Below are 19,559 nucleotides of genomic sequence, written 5' to 3'. Positions count from 1 at the left end.
ACTATCTAGGGGAGGGTGAGGACAGAGCAGAGTTAAAATGTCCTACCTGGGTGTGTGACCTCTGTGTGCCCTCACTCACAACCACCCCATTAACCTTTTTGCCTGGGATTTTATTCTGTGGAGTGATTTGTTCTGAAATAAAGACCTGACTGATATATAAATTGCAGAATAAATTTTACCTCTACCAGCACTTTCACACTCCACTGATACTCTGTTTTATATTGTTCCTTCTGGGCTTTGTGCTTAACAGGCCATCTCTTAATATTTGAGCATCTTCAGCAGGTGCTAAGTCTTTCCTTCCTCTCTGGCAGTTTTAGCAAAAGTGGTTTGGTTTGGAGGACAGGAAAGTAGGAGAAAGAAAATGAATACGGTAAATGTAAACAATTTCAGAAAAAAAGATTTACAAAGACAGCACTAGGAAAATTTTCTCTCCTCCAAGTGACAGTATTTAGTGTACTGTGACAATATGTAGTGCCTGGCTACTATAGTATGCTGATATGACTGTTTCCATTATTTTGAGCCTATTTATATTCTGGAAGATACTAACACCAGCTAGTGATAACAGAAGTTGATGATTATTGGCAATGGCTCTGAGAGCTGCTTAGGCTAGAGTCACATTTAAAAATCAAATGAGGAAGATCCAGGTGCAGAATTGCAAACTGTAGAAAGTCCTGCTAGACACTAAAAACTTCCTTCTGAAGTTGTACTCTCACCTAGCTGTGAGACCTATTGTCTTTCCTGTTACACTTCCTGGATGCCTAGAGAGAAAAACATAAGCTATTACAGTTGGAGTTACAGAGCCAAAGTTCTCAAGCCAGTACCATAAATGATCAAAATTCTCAGTAACACACCATTTTACCCTGTGACTTTTTCTATACTGGGAAATTAAACATGTCAAGAGGTCAAGAGGTATGGGGTGCCAGCATCCATCCTATCCTATTAAATGGTCCTTGATCCAGAATATCTTCTGAATTGTACCTGGGAGCTGCCTGGGAAAGTGTTAGCTGGCCAGTGTAACAACTGCCAGAATCATAGTTCATATGAATCAACAGTTCATAGAATCATAGAGTCACAGAATGGTTTGCATTGGAAGGGACCTTAAAGACTATTTGGTTCCAGCCTCCTGCCATGGGCAGGGACACCTTTAACTAGACCAGGTTGCTCAGTGCCCCATCCAACCTTGCCTTGAACACTTCCAGGCACAGGGCAGCCACAAAAATGTTCTGAGAATTGAACTTACTACAATTTTGTTTATATTCAAACCTTCCTTGATTCTGTTGAAATTACTAGAGTGGACACAGCCTGTCTGAAATGATGTTTTTCTCACCTTTCTCACCAGCATAATATACCATCTTCTCTCCTCTATATTATGTGCCTTTGATTATACTGCCAAAATACTTACTTATCCCATAATTTGAAACTTACCTGGTAGAAATTAGTTATTTTAGTTAATAAATGCTCATATTAAATACAAAATTCATTAAACTGTACCCAGTCTGCTTGACAAAAATACCATGGTTTTATCATAATGGCCTCCAGCGATCAGTAAGTCTCATGCTTTACATATTCCTTTTCCTGAGTTCCTGGAAGATCACCCCTTTGCAAAGGCAGTTCAGCCATTCTTTGGGAACACTTGGTCGACAGTAAGTAATTACAAGTCGAGAGGTAATAAAAGAGAAGCCAGTAAAAAAAAAGACTTTCTAATAGATAGCACTCATGAGCTAGGAAGTCAGTAGACTACAAGTGCTCTCCAGTGATTAAGCTGCTCCTTGGCATATCCACGCTTCTAGGATATCAGCCTTCAGAAGAAAAAGATACTAGTGTTCCTATAGGATACTGAACACAAGCACTAGATGGAGCAGCGGGCAAACTTCTGGACTCCTTCCCTGCTTATATTCAATCCATGAAGCTACCAGATAGCCCACTTGGAATCTGAGCTGTCAAGATGACTGCAGGTCAGTACTTTGCAAAGACGCAGGTGTGCCTTGCATAGAGCTGAAACATTAGGCTATATTACATGACATTTTGGATTCAGTACAATTAATGCTGATGTATAACTGGTGGCCACATTCTTAGATATATTCTTAGATGTTTTTATATACTTCTTTGTCCAACAGTTTTAACCAATATATACTCTTTTTTGCAGATTTTCACTAAGAATCTATAATTCTGCAGTAGTCATTAGACTGCTGAGGGCTTCAATCAATACAAAACAAAAGAAGACCTTTATATTTGACTACAGATAGTGCATTGCACCTTCTCTGACTTACAGAAATTCCACAGCTTTGTCACAGCTGGCAGTCCACAAAGACTCTGAACTTCCTCGGTGTTTAAAGTTTTCCAATGTCATGTAAAGTGTCCCTAACTTTAGAAAACTCAGAATGTGTAAGGAGGGAGAGAAGTTTTCCATAGGTATCTGTTTCGGGTTCCAGGCATTTTCCCAACTGGAGAAAAAGTTGTCTTGTTGGAGGGGAAAAAGCATATTGTTAGGAAAAAGCCTCATGACTCTTCAGGTAACTTGGAGAGAAAGTGGGGTGCTGATATTTATAGCTTTCAAGCATTTGGAAATGCCATTGTGAACTTCAGTGTTCTTTAAAAAACAGAAAATAGAAAAGGAGAGAGGATATTTCCACCTCTTCCCTTGACAAAAACAATCTTTGTAATGTCAACCAACAGCTAATGCTGAGCTTATCACTCCCTCCACTCTGCCCTGCTATCCCACCTCAGTTCCCTGTTCTGGCTTCTGAAACTCACACCCTTTGCAGCTGATTGCATAATGGCCTTTTCACTTCAGGCTACGCATCAAATAAGTGAAAAAAAAATCCTGTGGGTTGGATATGGAGTTATTCAATGTAGCTTCAAGACCCTACATCTAAAACCTCACTGTGAAAGTGAAAGAGGGTTAGTTTTAAAGTGAAAAGTTAAACTGGATTGTTCCAAAAATGACATTTTTTCTAAGGCCGTACCCATCCTTGTTTCAAGCTATTAGGAACTAATAGTTCCTCTATTAGTTCCCTCTGGACTATTTATCAAAATCTACCCATTTCATAGCAATTGGCTTCAGTTTTCCAGCAACTGCAGATGTCCCTCACCAGATTACTAAGAAAATAACAGTAAAGTATAAAATGTTCTCCTGAGAGCTATTTGAAGAACTATTTGTGTCAGCAGGTAGTCATAAACCTTTAAAAAAACATCTATATTACCAGAAACCAGTCAACCCCAAATTCTTCTCTTATTTTTTTTCTCTGCTCTCCTCTTTTCAAATATGCTTCCTAAATTCACCTAATGATTAGTCCAGAATTTATCAGTCTCATTTCATGCCTAGCACATGCTTCGAAAAGGCAGGAACCAAGCTTACAGCTTGGTTAGAAGGACTCAAAGTTTCATTTACCAATGTAAAACTGTTAGTTGGCTGAATTCAAGCATCAGCAGGCTAATGATTGTTGTCTAGCTGCAAACTAATTTATTTTACATTTTAAGACCCAATGTAGCATCATGCTACATCTGTCAATAGCCCCAGTAGCATCTCTCAAGAGAGGCATAAGTAACTTTGGCTGCAAGGAAGAACCCTTCCCAACCCTTGCAACAGTAATTATTGTTTTGTTCACCTTGTTCCCCTTCATGCTCTGACAAGCCGATAACCAGAATTGATGCTCAGACAGCACACAATGGTCAAATAGCTCATTCTCACCTCCTCCAGCACAGGTACCACAGGTAGTCACTGAGAAGGACAGTCTTTGGGCACAGGAGATTTCCTGTGACTCAAGCTGGCCCTAATTCAAGGTGTGATGGCAGTACATGTTAACATGTGACAGCAGACATATGTAGAGAGCTTCACTAGTTTTGAGGACATGCACAATAAATACTAGACTCCTTTCACAGGCATTCCATTGGCTATGTAGGAGACAAATCCTACTTCCATGGTACGCTCTCTCTGCCAAATTCTACCTTTCCTTTTTCCTTTCCTTTCCTTTCCTTTCCTTTCCTTTCCTTTCCTTTCCTTTCCTTTCCTTTCCTTTCCTTTCCTTTCCTTTCCTTTCCTTTCCTTTCCTTTCCTTTCCTTTCCTTTCCTTTCCTTTCCTTTCCTTTCCTTTCCTTCCCTTTCCCTTCCTTCCCTTTCCCTTCCTTCCCTTTCCCTTTCCCTTTCCCTTTCCCTTTCCCTTTCCCTTTCCCTTTCCCTTTCCTTCTGTCTTTTTATTAACTATGCTTTGCCTGGGGATAGCAAACCAGCTGTTTCACTACTGTGATCCTGCCAGAAGTCTCTAATGCTAGAGAACTCAGACTGACAGTCTGTCAGTTTATACCTAGCAACTCTGCATTTTGTATTAGCCAGTTTAATATGATTATGGGACTTTGTTTTCTCACTGGTATATATTTTATTTAAGAAGAGCAGCATAGGTATTGCTGTTCTGCTTTGATACCTCTTGGGAACTTTCTTTAACATGTAAAGCCTTTTTCTGGCAATCAGTTTGTTCTCTAACAACAACAGGCTGGGAGTTGTGATAGATCCCATTTAGTCTTTTGAGAAACAACTAAACTCTGTGAGTTAACTTGTCTTCTTTTACCATCTAAGGAATACTGGCAGGCTGCAACCATTTTCCTCTGTTAGCCCTTGAAATGATTCTTCATGCTTTTGTCACATAATTAAAATTAGATTATTGCAACTCCCTGCTGGCTGGCCTTAGAGATTCATAAACACTCCAGCTGGCCCATGGGTTCCTGGTGAAAAGGATGCTCTAAGCATATTCTTTCTTTGTCCTCTCTTCTCTCATCTGTGTTGAAATCATTGCACTTGCTAACTGCCAGCAGAATGTATTTGGTTATTGCTTTCTAAGGGCAGTGAACATAATGTTAGAGACATTATGTGCCAAAGTCTCTCTCAAGCTTTGCTTGAAAGAGTCTGGATGCAGGAGCTTTCAATTTTCTCTTTGTTGGTAAGGTCTCTTTTTGCTGAAAAGGAGAAGGGAAAGATGGGGGAGGGAATGGAGGAGCACAGGCTCTCCTAACACCGCATTCAAATGGAAAACGCATACAGCTACAGGATTTCAAAACCAGGGACTGTCTTTCATTGACCAGCATGTAAATGCCATGGACATTATGCAGTTGCTTCTTCTTCTATGACAAAATGACTCCCATTGCAAAAGATGAAAGCCATTTTGAAATAACAGCATCTCCCACTATAGTGAGGCTTTCTGAGTTCAGTAGGCTGCTTCTCTGGCTGACTTCTTTTTATGTCACATTTGCTTATGGACCGTTACTCCTGCATTCACATCCAGCCAGTTCTGTCTTATAAATCTTGAATGCAACATTGAGACTGTGTGAGATTTGCTTGATGAGCTTGTAGGGATTATTGTATTAAAGTTCTCAAGGGCTTGAATGCCTAACTGTTCATGGGAGAGAAAAATGCAGGGATAATGGCTCTTTAAAAGTAAGTAATACTAATGGCATAGCTAGTGTTTGGACCTGATTGCTCATCTTACTGTCAGATGTAGAGATCATCTTTTAATGCCCTCTGGTTTTAAGGGTCTATAACCTCTCAGCTCAGTAATCAGCTAGTCAGTAAGCACTTATTTTTGCTGAAGGAGAATTATAATGGTGAAGAAGCACAAACAGGCAGTAAAGCTGGCTGTACTGAAATCTCCCTAACTATCAGAGCCTCATCACCTCCACTGAGTCAAGAGTGCCTTTGTTAGGGTCAAGTTTTTACATATTGTTGGCCAGCCAGTGTTATGAAACACTGCCTATAGATGCAGAACCACAGCAGTAATAATGTAGAATAGGAATGTTCCCCTTATTTGTGCTTCACCTTATCACTTGTATTAGTGATTTATGTTTCAGCATAGCTACCTCTCTGCTCAGTCACTTCCTCTATGCTTTTTCTGTGCTATGAAGTCCTCTGGGCACCAATATTTAGTCAGACAGTACTATTACTAGCCAGGGGCTTGATTTTAAATCCCTTGCACAAATTTTCCAGAATGACTACTCCCCCATCCAGCTGAAAGTATGAGCACTGCAGGTCTTTGGCAGCTCTGCAAATCAAGACTGCAGCTCTTAGAAGTCTGAAAACACAGTTGATTCTTACACTCAGCTTCCTGCCACAGTGCAGTTTGTGGCTGCTGGCAGCCACAACATAACTTAAGCTCCGTTTCTTTTTTTCCCCTTGTCCCATCAGGGCTTTTGCTAACATAAATACATTACCACAGTGCACAATGCCGTGGCTAACACAGAGAACATCACCCCCTTGACAGAGGTGGTATTTGCGGTGCTCTGCTGCCTTCCCAGTGCGAACATCTCTGCTGGGGACCTCACCACTGCAATCCTGGCACGCTGCTGCCTTTGAACAGGGACGGTGCCAGCCTTCCAGACAGCCGTAAGCACACAAAGCCAAGACACCATGTATCAGAGCCTGTGCATGTGTCAAGGACAGGTTTCCCAGCCTGAAATGTCAAAGCAACTGTTTTTCCCTCAGGAGGTGCATTTGTCTCTATGGTGAAGGAAATGTATTATCACAAGTGTTGCCTTTGAGCTTAGAGCTGGATAAAGACCAAACAGAAACTGAATCCAGCAAAATTTCAGCATCCCCCTTTTCAGAGACATTCACATCTTTTGACAACTTTTTTCTTCCAAGAACCAGTCTGCTTCCAAAAGGAGCGAGCTGAATACTGACCAACACAGCCCTTGCTTCCAGACTTCACATGACAGCTGCCTGGAAAGCAGTACTTAGAGTTTGTTCTACCGAGGACTCCTCTCAAACCTTATTAGCCATCTTCAAATATTTTTTGGTCACAACCCCATTGCAAATTGGGACTCCAGTTCTGGTGAGACCCAGACCGCAAATATTGCCACAGATAAATGGCCTGAAACTGGGCTCTCTATTTTGCTCCTAACATTACAGACCCCACACAGAGACACAACCCTTAGTTTCAGACCTACATATACTTCAGCTTTCTTCAGCCAGCTGCTGGGGGCTTGCAGAGGGCTGTGCAGTGATGATGCGCCTGAATCCCAAAGGCGTGAAGGGGGCCAGCTGACTTCAGTGTGCTGCCTGACCACACACCAGCTTCATTCTGCGTCTCAGCTGTTTACCCTGATTGAGTTAGTTATTGCTGCAAGCCAAAGGAGCCAGGACCCACAGGGTATTTAACAAACCATGTTGGAGTGCTGCATCAATGCAGGCTGGTGGAATAAAACAGACAGTTAAGCAGAAGGAGATGGATACTTTATCACTTGACTAAAATGGGCAAGAGGAAAATCTCCAGTTGCCTTTCACAAGTAATTTCATGTTATTTCTATTGCTGTGATCATGTTTTAATCTTTCAAAGTAACAGGAGGGAGGGTGGTATGGGGGTTTGTTTCTTTTTTCTTTCTTTAAATTAGGACATCTGGGCAGTGGCCCAGCCATAGCCTCATCTCCCTAATAGAATTCCCTCTGACCATAACTTGTATACACCAGTTTTCATTCACAAGCAAAGACTATTGTCCAAGTATTTTTACTCTGTCATAATCAAAATACCAGTTCTCACTGAACTCAAAATAGACATGTCAGAAACACTTGACATGACCTGCATGCCTGTCAACAAGTGATAATCAAATTTCCTTGCCATGCTAAAGTTGGGCAGGAGACATTTCTTTAAAAAAAAACAACAAGCCAAAACCAACAAGCAGCCTATCTGGTTTCCCTATCATATTGAATTTCTGAGACACAATGGGAGTTTTTCTTTTATGCAAAGGAGTTAAAAAGGAGTACAGGCAGTTAAAGGGATGTCTGCCGAAGATTGGATGAGGATAGGAGGCACACTTCTCTTTGAAACAGCCTACACGCAGTGTTACTGAAACTTAAGGAGCAGAGGGGGGGATTATTTCTCTGATTTTCCTGTTTATTTATTATGTAAATGTAGTTTCCCTTGTATAAATATTTAGCTTCTCCCTTTCTCTCTGAAAATCAAATAGCAGCAGGGGTAGAAAAGCAGGGAACGCAATTGTAAAGTTGTAATATGTGCAATTTTGAGAGCAGAAAGAAACTGTAGTGCACTTGTTATGAGGGCAAAACTCAAAACTGACACTGTCCCTTACAAAATTACTGGAAAAAATAATACAGTACCAAAAGGAAATTTCAGACAGAGAAGTTTCTTTTAAAAGAATATAGTGATAACATAGCAATGTTCTTCAGAAGAAGGAGAAAAGATAAAGGTGTAACGAAAGAGAAGTTATTCCAGCCACTTTCTGAACAGGCTTCCCCTGGATGTGTTTGACAGAAACAAAGAGCACGTCCCAGCAACACAAACAAATAGGCCTATGCAGTACATAGTTAAAATTATTAAAATTATCCACTAGCTTGTGATCCAGACTAAGCAGGGCATTAAAAAATCCGAAAGAGTACAGCATCTTCTATTCTTGAAGAGACCGAAAGGGTATACTGACATAACAGTTTCCAACAGCTGTCATAACAGCCTGCACAGGGTCATGCTGGAGCTGATGGACAACAGCCTCTTGCACAGAGCACTGGAGCAATGCTTTGTGGGGCTTCATGTTGCCAGGCTCAGCTCTGGTTACCCTGTACAATTACCTTCTGCAATTGTCTGGGTCCTCCTCCTCTGAGGGGTTCTCCCACATTACCTTTTCTGGTTTTGCCAAGGCAGAGGAATGCCTGTCCCTGCCTCCTTCACCCTTCAGCTTCTGACACAAAAGGGCCCTTCTCACCCAGAGGTGTGATAAGATGCATAGAAGAGGACTTTTCCTTTCCACACTAATGGCATAGCTTTGGGGTGTCAAAATTCCAAATCCCTGATAAATGTAGCACTGAGAACAAAAGCATCTTCTTGTCTGCTCTAAGATATGCACTTAATGGGTTAAAAATTGAGACAGTTTCTTATTTATTTGAACAATCTGTCACCAAGTTCAATGCAACTGTACTGAAACTACAGCAATGACTGCAGAACAGAAAAGCTCACAATTATCAACTAATTACCCCAGAAAGCCTCCTGCTGTGGGAGAGACTGTTGCCCTGGTCCCATGAGACAGGAGAAGAACCAGGACACAGAGAACTTTGGTCCTTGCCTAGCCTTCACACCAGCCCTAGGCAGACTGCTGTTCCTCTCTGAAAAGCCCCACCATGGAAGAAGACCATTGCAATCTGCCCCAAAATACTTCAGCAAGCTGCCCATAAGCACGCATGGTAAAGTAGGGAGAGTAGATGCTGGGCCTCCTCAGCTGATGGGTATTCCAAAATAAATGCTGCAGGAAGAGACCTTGCTCCTGTCCAGCAGCACAGCTTCAAGAGGGACATTCTGGACCACAAACTTTCCTGACCAGGTGCTGCCATGGGACCAATGCAGATTTAATCTCAGGATGACTTGACTGTTTCCTGTGGATTCACAGTGCAGGTGAAAGAATGACTTCTGAAGATCAGTTCATTCATCCTCTCTTTGTATACAGGCTGAGGGACCTGGAGTCTGGATCTCCATATGTCTAAGAAAATGGGAAAGACCATTTAATTTCTGGGTGGAGAAAGTGAGAACAGCACCTCAGGGAAACTGAAGAGCATAAAAAAAATACCCAACGTTTTTTAGTAGAAATGCCACCTGGATTCTGACTCTTAGACAAAAACAGATTTGCAATGCAAAAAACAGATTTCAGAAAAGTCTAAATGCAGAAGGCTAGGAAAGGTGTCAGATCTCTGATACAAACCATGGTCTGAAAATATGTGAAAGGAGTGTGGATAAAAAATGATGCTAGAGGTGTTAACCAGTTTTATGATTATTTGTCTTTGCAGATGGCAATTTTTGTCATTGTAATTTTTAAGTTGCTTCTGGACTTTTCCCTTTCACTTCCTCCCACTTAGCTGTCCTTTGCTAACCTGATGCTGCACAACACACTAATGCCCTCTGATGTGCTGAATGTGGAGAGATCCAGCTGCATATGCCATGCTTTACTGGAGGGGATAAAACCTTTGAAAAGCAGCAGTAATGGTAAATCCTTTAACATTTTCCTCTTGCCTCTTTCTCTCCCAAACTGTGTGGTTGCATTTACAAGGCAGAATTAACACCTGGGACAACACAGAGTCAAAGGATGTGGGACTCCTTCTAAGCAAAAGATGCAGAGTAGCTGTGAGACTTTTGGCACCTGGCTACAATGAAGCTTTCAAGAGAATTTTCTTCTGAAGGGACCTGAACTCTTGGAGATTACATACACTGCATGCTCAATTTGCACACTTAAAGAAAAATTCCCTTTTGGGCAACTGTAAAATGCATGTGTTTCAATCATTTCCCTAGCATGAATATAAGCAAAAATGAGAAGAGGGCTGCAGAGGACAACTCACAGAGGCTGGGGCTTAGTGGAAGGAACACGAAACCATGAAAGGTGTATATGTCCATATTTTCTCTCATGCAACTGGCCACTCCTAGTATGACTAATGGTGTAGCTACTTAAGGACTTATTTCCACTAAAGTTTATGAAAGTTAAATCAAAACAACCCACAGTTTAAAACAGAAATGCTCATTATCTTCTGTCAACTGCAGCAGAGTATTACAGGACACGTATGGGTTTAAGCACACACACAGTTCTGTTGAATGAGATGTAACGCTTAAAACTACATGCTCACATTAACTGCTTTGCTGAAATGGGGTCTCCATCTGTCTGTACAGAGCTGCACATCCAAAGTCTTTGCAACTTTACTTTGCAGCCATTAGTTTTGGCCCCGTGGGAAGCTATTTATAAAAATCTGAATTAATTAAATCAGATCTGTACAGCAGAAAAAGGAATCAACGAAATACGGTCACTATGGCAACAAGTATTTCCTGGATGTAGTGCTGCTTCTAATCAGCAGTGGTCTCCCCATGTTCCCAACAATGGCAAAAGTTGTTGGGCTTTTCTTGTTTGTTTGTTTCTATTGAATACATCCCTACAAAGCAAGACAATAAATGTAACATCCATGTATTTTAGACAAAGGTCCCTCTTCAGTAGTATTTTACACTAGTTTTAAAATTATTAAGAACTTGAAACAGGAATCCACTGTTTTTCCTTCCTCTTACCATCCTCCTGCCTCCCCCGTACAGCCAGAGCCCCTGCTATGCTGAGAAATTCCATGGGCTCTGACTCCAAATTCGGATATTAAAGTGACTCCTTCATCACTAATATCAGCTGAACGCAAGGCTAGAAAAATGATGGCACAAGATAACCTGTTGTTTTCAACAGACAGTCTTGGCTGACCCCTGTGTCCACGCCGAGCAAAAACAGAAAATAAAATGTGCTGACACATTGCCAGACCCCATCTGCAAAATATGCTTCTCGCCATGTCAATCACAAAACCGGGTCACTACATGTAGTACATGGGAGAAATGTCCAAGCCCTGTCTGTGCATAGCCTCTGAACTTGCCAAACGTGGCCACAACCTTCTTGGAGTTTTGCAAATGCCGTGCTTTGTGGATTTGGTCATTGGTGGGTTACAGGTATCTCAGAGGGTTTTGTGAGCTTGTCTGCACTTTGGTGGAGCTCAAAGATACCGAGGTCTTCTCTGAGCTTGCTTTCTTGCTTTTTCTCCATTATTTTTTTTTTTCTCAAGTACGTAAACCAACATTTTTAAAAAGGTTTCAAGCACTAATTTTGCCCATTGCCAGATGAGAGGGCATTGCTAGGCCAGGTCTATGCTGCCCCTCTGGTTTTACTTCCCTGTTTGTTTTTGGTTTAAACAGTGGCTGCAAAGATATGTGATCACAGTGTCCATCTGTCCAGGCATTTCTTTCCTTTCCCTTAATAACTAGCAAATCCCGTCAGTGTCAACCAATTGCAGCAAAGGAGGGAAGTTCTCAGAGACAGTTAAGTTTGTACAAGTTCATGAAAACAGTTCTTTAGCAGAGAAAAAGAAATCCTTTCCATGCCCTGACTGTTAGAAAAGTTAGTTCACTCTCTTGTTAGCTGTGCAAGAATCCACATTAGCGCTGGGGCAAGAGGCAAAAAAGTACACACACATATGATTGCCTCAGTCATGGGAGAAGCTTCAGCGGGAGCTGACACCTCTTGTAGACATTGATATCAATCTGTCTGAAATCCAGCTCCATAACTCCCAGGTTGTTTGACCTTGCCAGCCTTAGATGAACAATTAAATAGTTAATATTGATCGTTAAGTCTCTTCACAGTTATCTGTGTTTATTCATACATGCTGTTTTAAACTGAGCTGACACTCCAATGCAGGTTTATTTATTTATTATAATTATCATGTGATATTTTGGAGAATAGAAATCGGTTTATGCAAGAGAGGCATTAGGTTTGTAAAGCTCAAGCCACTCCCTCCACACAACCAAAACCGCAGCAGAGCCATAGAGCGATGCTGGAGCAAAGGCAATGAATGGTTAGCCTCTGATTTGCATACTTCAGATTTGGATTTTTGCTTCAATGCAAGAAATTCATGCTAGGAAGAGAGCTATAACTGAAATCAGGTATTTAGAAAATCAGCAACAAAATGCTGGAGCTAACACGCCTACTCTCCCTCTGATCTTTAGCTTTCAAGCCTCTCCTGATACAAGTCACCTTCTGGGGACAGCAGAGAGAGTTAAAGAAACTAATGACCTCACACCCACATAGGCACCCACAGCAGCAGTTCCGTGTGTTAATTCAGGCTGCTTTGGGAACTTACAGCAGGACTATTGGCATTACACTCTCTTTTGATACACTATTTAAAAAGCAAATATTTCTAGTACAATTAAATGCTAACAAACTTGCCCTGTACTAAAGAATAACCTCAATTTCCCCCATGAGTATGTAGTTCATAAAAAGCTGAAGTCCTTTATGGTTGCATTAAGAGGGTACCCCACATCCAATATGGCTGTTTGTTAATGGGATGACAACTCCAGTGTAAGGCTATCTGACATTTGTTTTCTAATGCACATACTGTTTATAAAAGAATAATGAAAATGTAAATAAATGCAAAGGAATCCTGGGGATAGAAGATCATCTACGAAGAAAACACTTAATGAAAAACACATACTTTGCTCCGTATTGTGCCACCGACCATATATATGTTAATTATTTTAAGCCTCATTTGCCTAACAGCATGGAAACTGCCAGCATTTTAAGAACTGCTATCAGATAACTTGAAATGACATTAGCTAGACCATACAAACAGCAAACAGGCTTTAGTGACTGTATTCTTGAATACAATCTGACAAGGTGCAGCGAGGTTTTGCTGCGCATAGACTTTAAAATGGCCAGACACAACCTTATCCCTACACTTCTGTGGTAAGAGAAGCATATTGCAAGAGAAGCATATATGCAGCATATTGCAAAGATCAGGCTCTGAGAAATTTCATGTGTTAAGGACTGATCTGACATTTTAAGTTACACCCCTGCCAGTACAGGGGGTTGTTATTCCCTGCTTCTGTCTTTTTGTAGTTTGCTGTCAATACTCAATCAGCCAGACGAGGCAACTGTTGCATAATACCTGGATTTCACTTTTAGGATTGTTTCTCTGACACTTCCAGGGTCACAGCAGTACAGAGAAACCCTGAGCCAAAACTCTCTGTGCTACACACTAATGGAAAACAGTCACAGAGAGAGACAGGCAGTATGGATCTAAACTGCAGAGATACACTGAAATCTTGAAAATGCTTCTGCATGTTGTGAACTCATTATAAGGAATTTCATTATTTTCAAGGGGCCTTCTCACATGTTTCAGAAGATGCTTATTAAACATGATGACAGCACAGACAAAGTTACTAAAACTTACACAGAACACTTTAACAGAACAGGGAAGAGAACAAAACAACCCTCCCAGAACAAAACCTGTACTTCCACCATATAACCATGCATCCTTTTGCAAAGATTTCTTCCCCTTCAATAAGATTATGAAAATATTTTCCCATCTCCCTACATAGAATATCAATTTTAAACAATTCCTCTTACTCCCTAGTATTTCACATGAACTTCTAATCTGGTTGCATTTAGCTCCTCTAGTTTTTTCAAGCTAAGGTCCCCCCAAGGCCCATTTTAATAAAACCTGATTAACACACTTGAGAGTCAAACATGAACAAAAATCTCCCATTCCCTCCAAAGTATGGCATTCATGAAGATATCATGAATAAGTAAACATTGTCTAGTGTTCTGTTTCTTTTGTCTAACATATTGGTGTTGAGAAACCTTCATTTATTTATGTTGGTATTTGATTTCCTTATTGAGTTTCAAAGATGAACAGAGAAAAATAAATACCAAGGAAATAGCTGGTAGGCTGAAACAACCAAGGTTTTTCTCATGGAGGTTAAAAAAAAATATGCTTTAATATTAAGGTTTCAGTGTCTTTTTATTTCATTTACTACACTTGCTTTCAATATAAAATGAATGACTGTGTATGACAGTACCTAGCAAGCCAATATAGCAAAATCCTATTTATCAATGTGCAGGAGTCCAATTTCTTCTTGTAATTCTGATTTAACGATACTGTATTCCAGGTCTCTAAATTGCTATTGTGCTTTTAAGTGAAGCAGTCCTGCCTAGTCCAGGCTTATTCAAATGGCAGAATATGTACAGATCAGACAGCAATCCAGTTTTGCACAGACCTCACCAAGGTCCCAGACACACTCCTACAGCTGATCCCAAATTCCCTAGGTAGACAGTGCACTGCGACATACTCGCAGTACCCAGTGGGAAGGCAACGTGCAAGAAAAGCTCAGGAAGTGAACTGATTCTCATTTACCTGACCTTGCTGAACCCCTTAACAGACTTTAGTAAAATGATCAGAACTCAGAAAATTATTGCTCAGATTCTAATTTTAAAAAGTAATGAATTGGTAAACCTCAGTGAAAATAGCAAAGGTCCTTTCCAGAGGTGAAAAAGGAGGCATTAGTGTACAACACATTTTCTATGTCCTACTTCATAACCTCACACCTTAGATGAACTGTGAAACTTAAGACTAAGGGACAAACATCACAAACCAGCCAAACAGTACTATTTTTATTCTCATGACAAACTCAGAGTCATTTTGTTTTGTTGGGTTGGATTTTTTTTACTTCTTTTTAAAGGCAAAAGTCTTATCTTTTCCAACTGAGGACAATAAGGGCTGTAAGAACGCTTAAAAACTTCACATTGCCTTACTGAGTTGCAGCAAAGAGTATGTAGATGGTACACTGACGAAATTCCCACTGCTCAAGCAGTAACACGTTCAAACTTCCACTTGTATTGCAAAACCAAACAAAAACCAAACCAACCTGCTGCAGAGTTTTGAGGCTGTACACCTCAGGGCTAGGATCTTACAGGTTAAACAGAATTTTTGACAGAATTTTACTTCTAAATTTTGTAGCTTAAATACAGAAAGCAATGGTGATTCAGTGCAGGCAGAGCTCCTCCCTTCTGAGTCAGTTCTGTTCTGGTATCACAGGAAGGTGGGAGAAGTGCTGTGTACCTGCAGGTGTCACCTCACCAAGAGAATGTACTGCAAAGATCCTGGCCTTTCAGAGGGGTACAAAGAAAGCCTGTATGATTTTTCTCAGCTAGAGGCTTATTCTACTTCAATGTTTGGGCCAAATTATGACCTACCTCATTCTATCTACCAAAAGAATTAAAAAATACCAGCCAGAGCAACAAAAAAAAAACACTCTGAACCAGAAGAGATAATCTGCTCTGACAGTCCTTGAAGAAGACGAATTCTGTGTCACAGTGGAGAGCCAGCTGTACCACAGCAGCATGTGGTGAGACTCAGCACAGGCTAGTAAATCCCTCCAAGATCCTTCTGGAATAAAGGCACAGAACTACCACCACATATCACTACTTTCCTTTAACAAATCCCATCTAATCCAAAAAGTGGAACCACCTAAAAGCTATTGTTGTCTTGGAGCTATTTTTAGTTGAAGAAACCAAGACTGCAAACTAAACTGGATATTAAGAAGCTCAGACTAAAAATACTTGACGGCAACATATGATATCTTTGGATCAGAAAACATGGCTGAACCGGTAAACAAGCTACATACTCCTACAACACAACTCACCAGCACATTATGTCTTGGGTGAGACCAACAATATACCGTCTATCTTGGGAGAGGACAGCATGTAAATGGGATGACTTCTGGCTAAAGTCCATTGGCCATCCTAAATGCTCTTTTCTAGCATTTGCAAAGGAAGTCTCAAGCTCTAATCTGTATCTGAGCCACAACATGAAGGACTCCTCCATGGCCCTAGAAAAAGAAGTGAAGACTAGCTCAGTGATGACAGAGCACAAATTTAATCAATCCTCTCTTCCTCTATGTGCCTTCATCCCTCAGATACCTTCAAGGGAAAGGAGAGGACAGTTCTGCGGGCAGCTCTCCCTCTCTTTCTCTGCTCACTCTGGGATAAGTAAAGATGTCCCTTGGTGAGGACTGAGGAACACTGAAACCTCCCTTTTTCTCTTAATGAAAGGTAGGCAAGTGAACATTTTGGACTCTGTTTTAATTGCCTTGCAGTTAGATGAAAGACAGTACAAGCAATACAAGAAGAACTAAGAAGTCCTTTAAGAGAAAAAAAGTGTTGGGTTGAACTTGGCAAATGAGGATATGGTATCGGCTGGCCACAAATTAGAGCCTTTAGCTCTCTGACAGAAAAAGTGCAAGGCACTCTTCTGGAGGACTGAGAGTGCACGAGGCCACAGAGAAGGCAATTCTTGAATCCAGATTACTGCAGTACTAGAATGTTTATATGACAGGTAATTAGCTGCTTAGTAAGTGCTTTCCCCAGTAGCACTCCTCCAACATGGCTTAGGAACTGGAGGGGCTGAAATGTGTTTGAATGAGTTCTTTGCTTTTCTATTCACCTATCCTATACTGTTTTCCTTTCTACTAACCCTACTTCTACTAACACATGTGCACCATTCTATGAGGCTAACATCTAGCATACAGCTTGTCAACTGTCACTTTAATCCCCCCTAATAATAACTGACTCGGGTTTAGTGGCTCTGTCTTTCACCAGCATCCCCATATTTCTGTTTCTTTTTTTCCCTGTTTATATTGACTGAAGGCCAGATGTAACCTGATAGAATTTGGGTTAGTTTCTTTGCTTTTAGCAGAACTCCACCAATTTAGACTGGCTGAGATTTTTTTTTCCTCAACAATATTCTTTGTACCAGGACTTCTTCATTTGCATACAAAAGAAAAGCAAGCAGTGAGTTATGCGGTTGTATCAGTCCACGCTATGTGTATATGGCTCAGAAGGCAGCGCCAAGGTTTTCTCATCAGGTATCACTATGGGGGTGGGTGTACATTTTAAAGACGCATGGGAGTGTGCTTAGCATAGAGTTATTCAGCTATTATGCCACACAAATCAATATCGATGGGATTTTGCAAGTTTGTTACTTGTCTGTCTCTTAGTTGCCTGTGACCAGGACAGGTAAGTATGACAGTTCCACACTCAAATTTCTAATCTTCAGAGAGTCTGCAAATCCACATTTAGTCCTTCCCCTATGCAATTGCCTTGCTTGTTGTCAACATTAAGAATCATTGTTCTCCTGCCTCTGTGTGTGTCACATGGTGGTGTGGGAGCTTTGTGATTTTGCAGGTTCAGCCTCTGATGTGAGCACTCCCTCCACTACAGCAGCATAGGACAACTTCAGTTCACGTCAGGCACTAGCCTCATTCTACCTTCTGACCTGTTCTAGCACTGGGAAGCTCTATTCAGTATAGCACTCATGATTTGATATTCATAAACCCTTTCCCTTGTTTGGTTGGTTGTTTGGTTTTTCTACCACTCCTTTCCACGTGTTCGTCTACCAACACCATGTGCTCACTGTAACCTTTATGAATGCATTCAATCTTCTGGGTACACTTACCATTCACCCCTGCTTCACCTGACATGCCTATTACTTTCTTGTATATAGGCAATGTCTTGCATCCACAGCTTCACAAACTTTGACCATCATTTGCTGAATCACTGAAATTCTGCATCACCTCCTTTACTGCCCTTTTAAGGGAAGAATATTCCCACCAGAAGCTATCCATGGTGGTCTACATTTGGTGATTTAATTGGGAATGAGGAGGTTAAAATAGTTAAAGATCATGTAGATTAGTGCTCAAATAATATAGCAAAAGGGAGTTTGGAAAACAGCAAGATTAATAGGTTTCGGGGAAAAAAAAATCCAGTGATAAAATCTATTATAATGGGGACAATGTCAGAAGAGAGGTGGTGGAAGCTTCCCCAGTTAGGAAATATTTAGCAGAAATTGACAATTCAAGAGTGAATCATAGATACAGATTGTACATCAGCAAGAAGAGTGAGAAGATGATGAGGTTTGTAAGTTTCTCACACTATGATGTTTAAGAACGTGAGTGTATACGTACTATTGTACTTCATGCTTCTCCAGACAAAGTCAAACTGTTGGCCATGTAATATACAGTCACCAGAGTAGAGGTTAGACATCCTCTCAGTAATGGGATGTGGTTGGTGGAAGAGCACAGATTAGCAGACAAAGCCATGCCTAATGTTATTAGCTGAATGCTTTCATGGAGCTATGGCATTATGGAACTTCAGCAGAAATGTAAGTCTCAATGACCACACTGATGGTTTTACTAGGTTAACAGGATAATAATTACTTTTATTTTCAGCCCTACCTAAAATTCATGAAGTTCTAGGCATTCTAATATGACCGTTAGCAAATAAAATGTGTGTATGTATATGTAAGCATATAGAGAAATTCCAAATCCGCTTAAATGGTGGTGTACTGGATGTTCTGAAGACCACTATTATTTACTGAAATAAAGCCCTAGCAAGAATGACTGGTGTGCAATATAATCAGGGGTCTTTGTTGTTTTCAGAAGCTAATGAATGAACATACAACATCCACTTGTTTCTGACATGACAGGCATATGGTGCTCATAAATAAATAAAAAGCATGGTATTACAGTTATGCTGATACCAGTGATGGTAACATTTGGTAAGCTGGCACATTGTTTATTCTATCTTACCTTGACAGCAAAACCACAAAATCTCTGAGTAAAAACAATTAATTGTAAATGATAGCTTTTGGGGCTTCCTCCCATTAAGTCATTTTACTAGGTTCCTTTAGAACCTAGTAAAGAAACTAGGTTTCTTTAGAAAAGAAACTTGAGACCACTTTTCAATGTATAGCTTCAGATATATTTTTTTAAACCATTAAGATTATATAGATGGTAATTGTCAGCTACAACTGCCTTCAGCAACAATATCGACATTAACTGGAAGAGACTCACAGCAATATAAAAGAGTGCAGCAGGACCTAGGTGCCTGTATTCTACTTTGATTCAAAGTTGAGATCCTGAAAATGTCAAAATAGTCACATACAGAACCAATACTTCTCTCAGATTTTACAGGGTCTACTGGGTGTGGTAATTATCGGAACATGTGTGACCCAGGTTCAACTTCCAAACTCTTCATGGGTTTAGGAACCTCCGTTCCACATGTCTCCCAGGAATACCCTACCTATACATCCCTCTTGGTACATGTTCTCACTTCTTGCTTGAACTGTCACTCTTTCACCAGTGGCATCATGACTGCAAAATTTTCAGGCTATAGGAATAAATGTCTTTCTTTCACACTTGCATTCCAAAGTCACAACCAGATCCCCAGCAGTA

This window comes from Pezoporus occidentalis, unplaced genomic scaffold (genome assembly GCF_034315485.1).
Source record: "Pezoporus occidentalis ecotype Australia unplaced genomic scaffold, CSIRO_AGI_Poc_V1 ctg2, whole genome shotgun sequence".
Taxonomy (NCBI): Eukaryota; Metazoa; Chordata; class Aves; order Psittaciformes; family Psittacidae; genus Pezoporus; species Pezoporus occidentalis.
Note: the sequence above shows the minus strand (reverse complement) of the source record.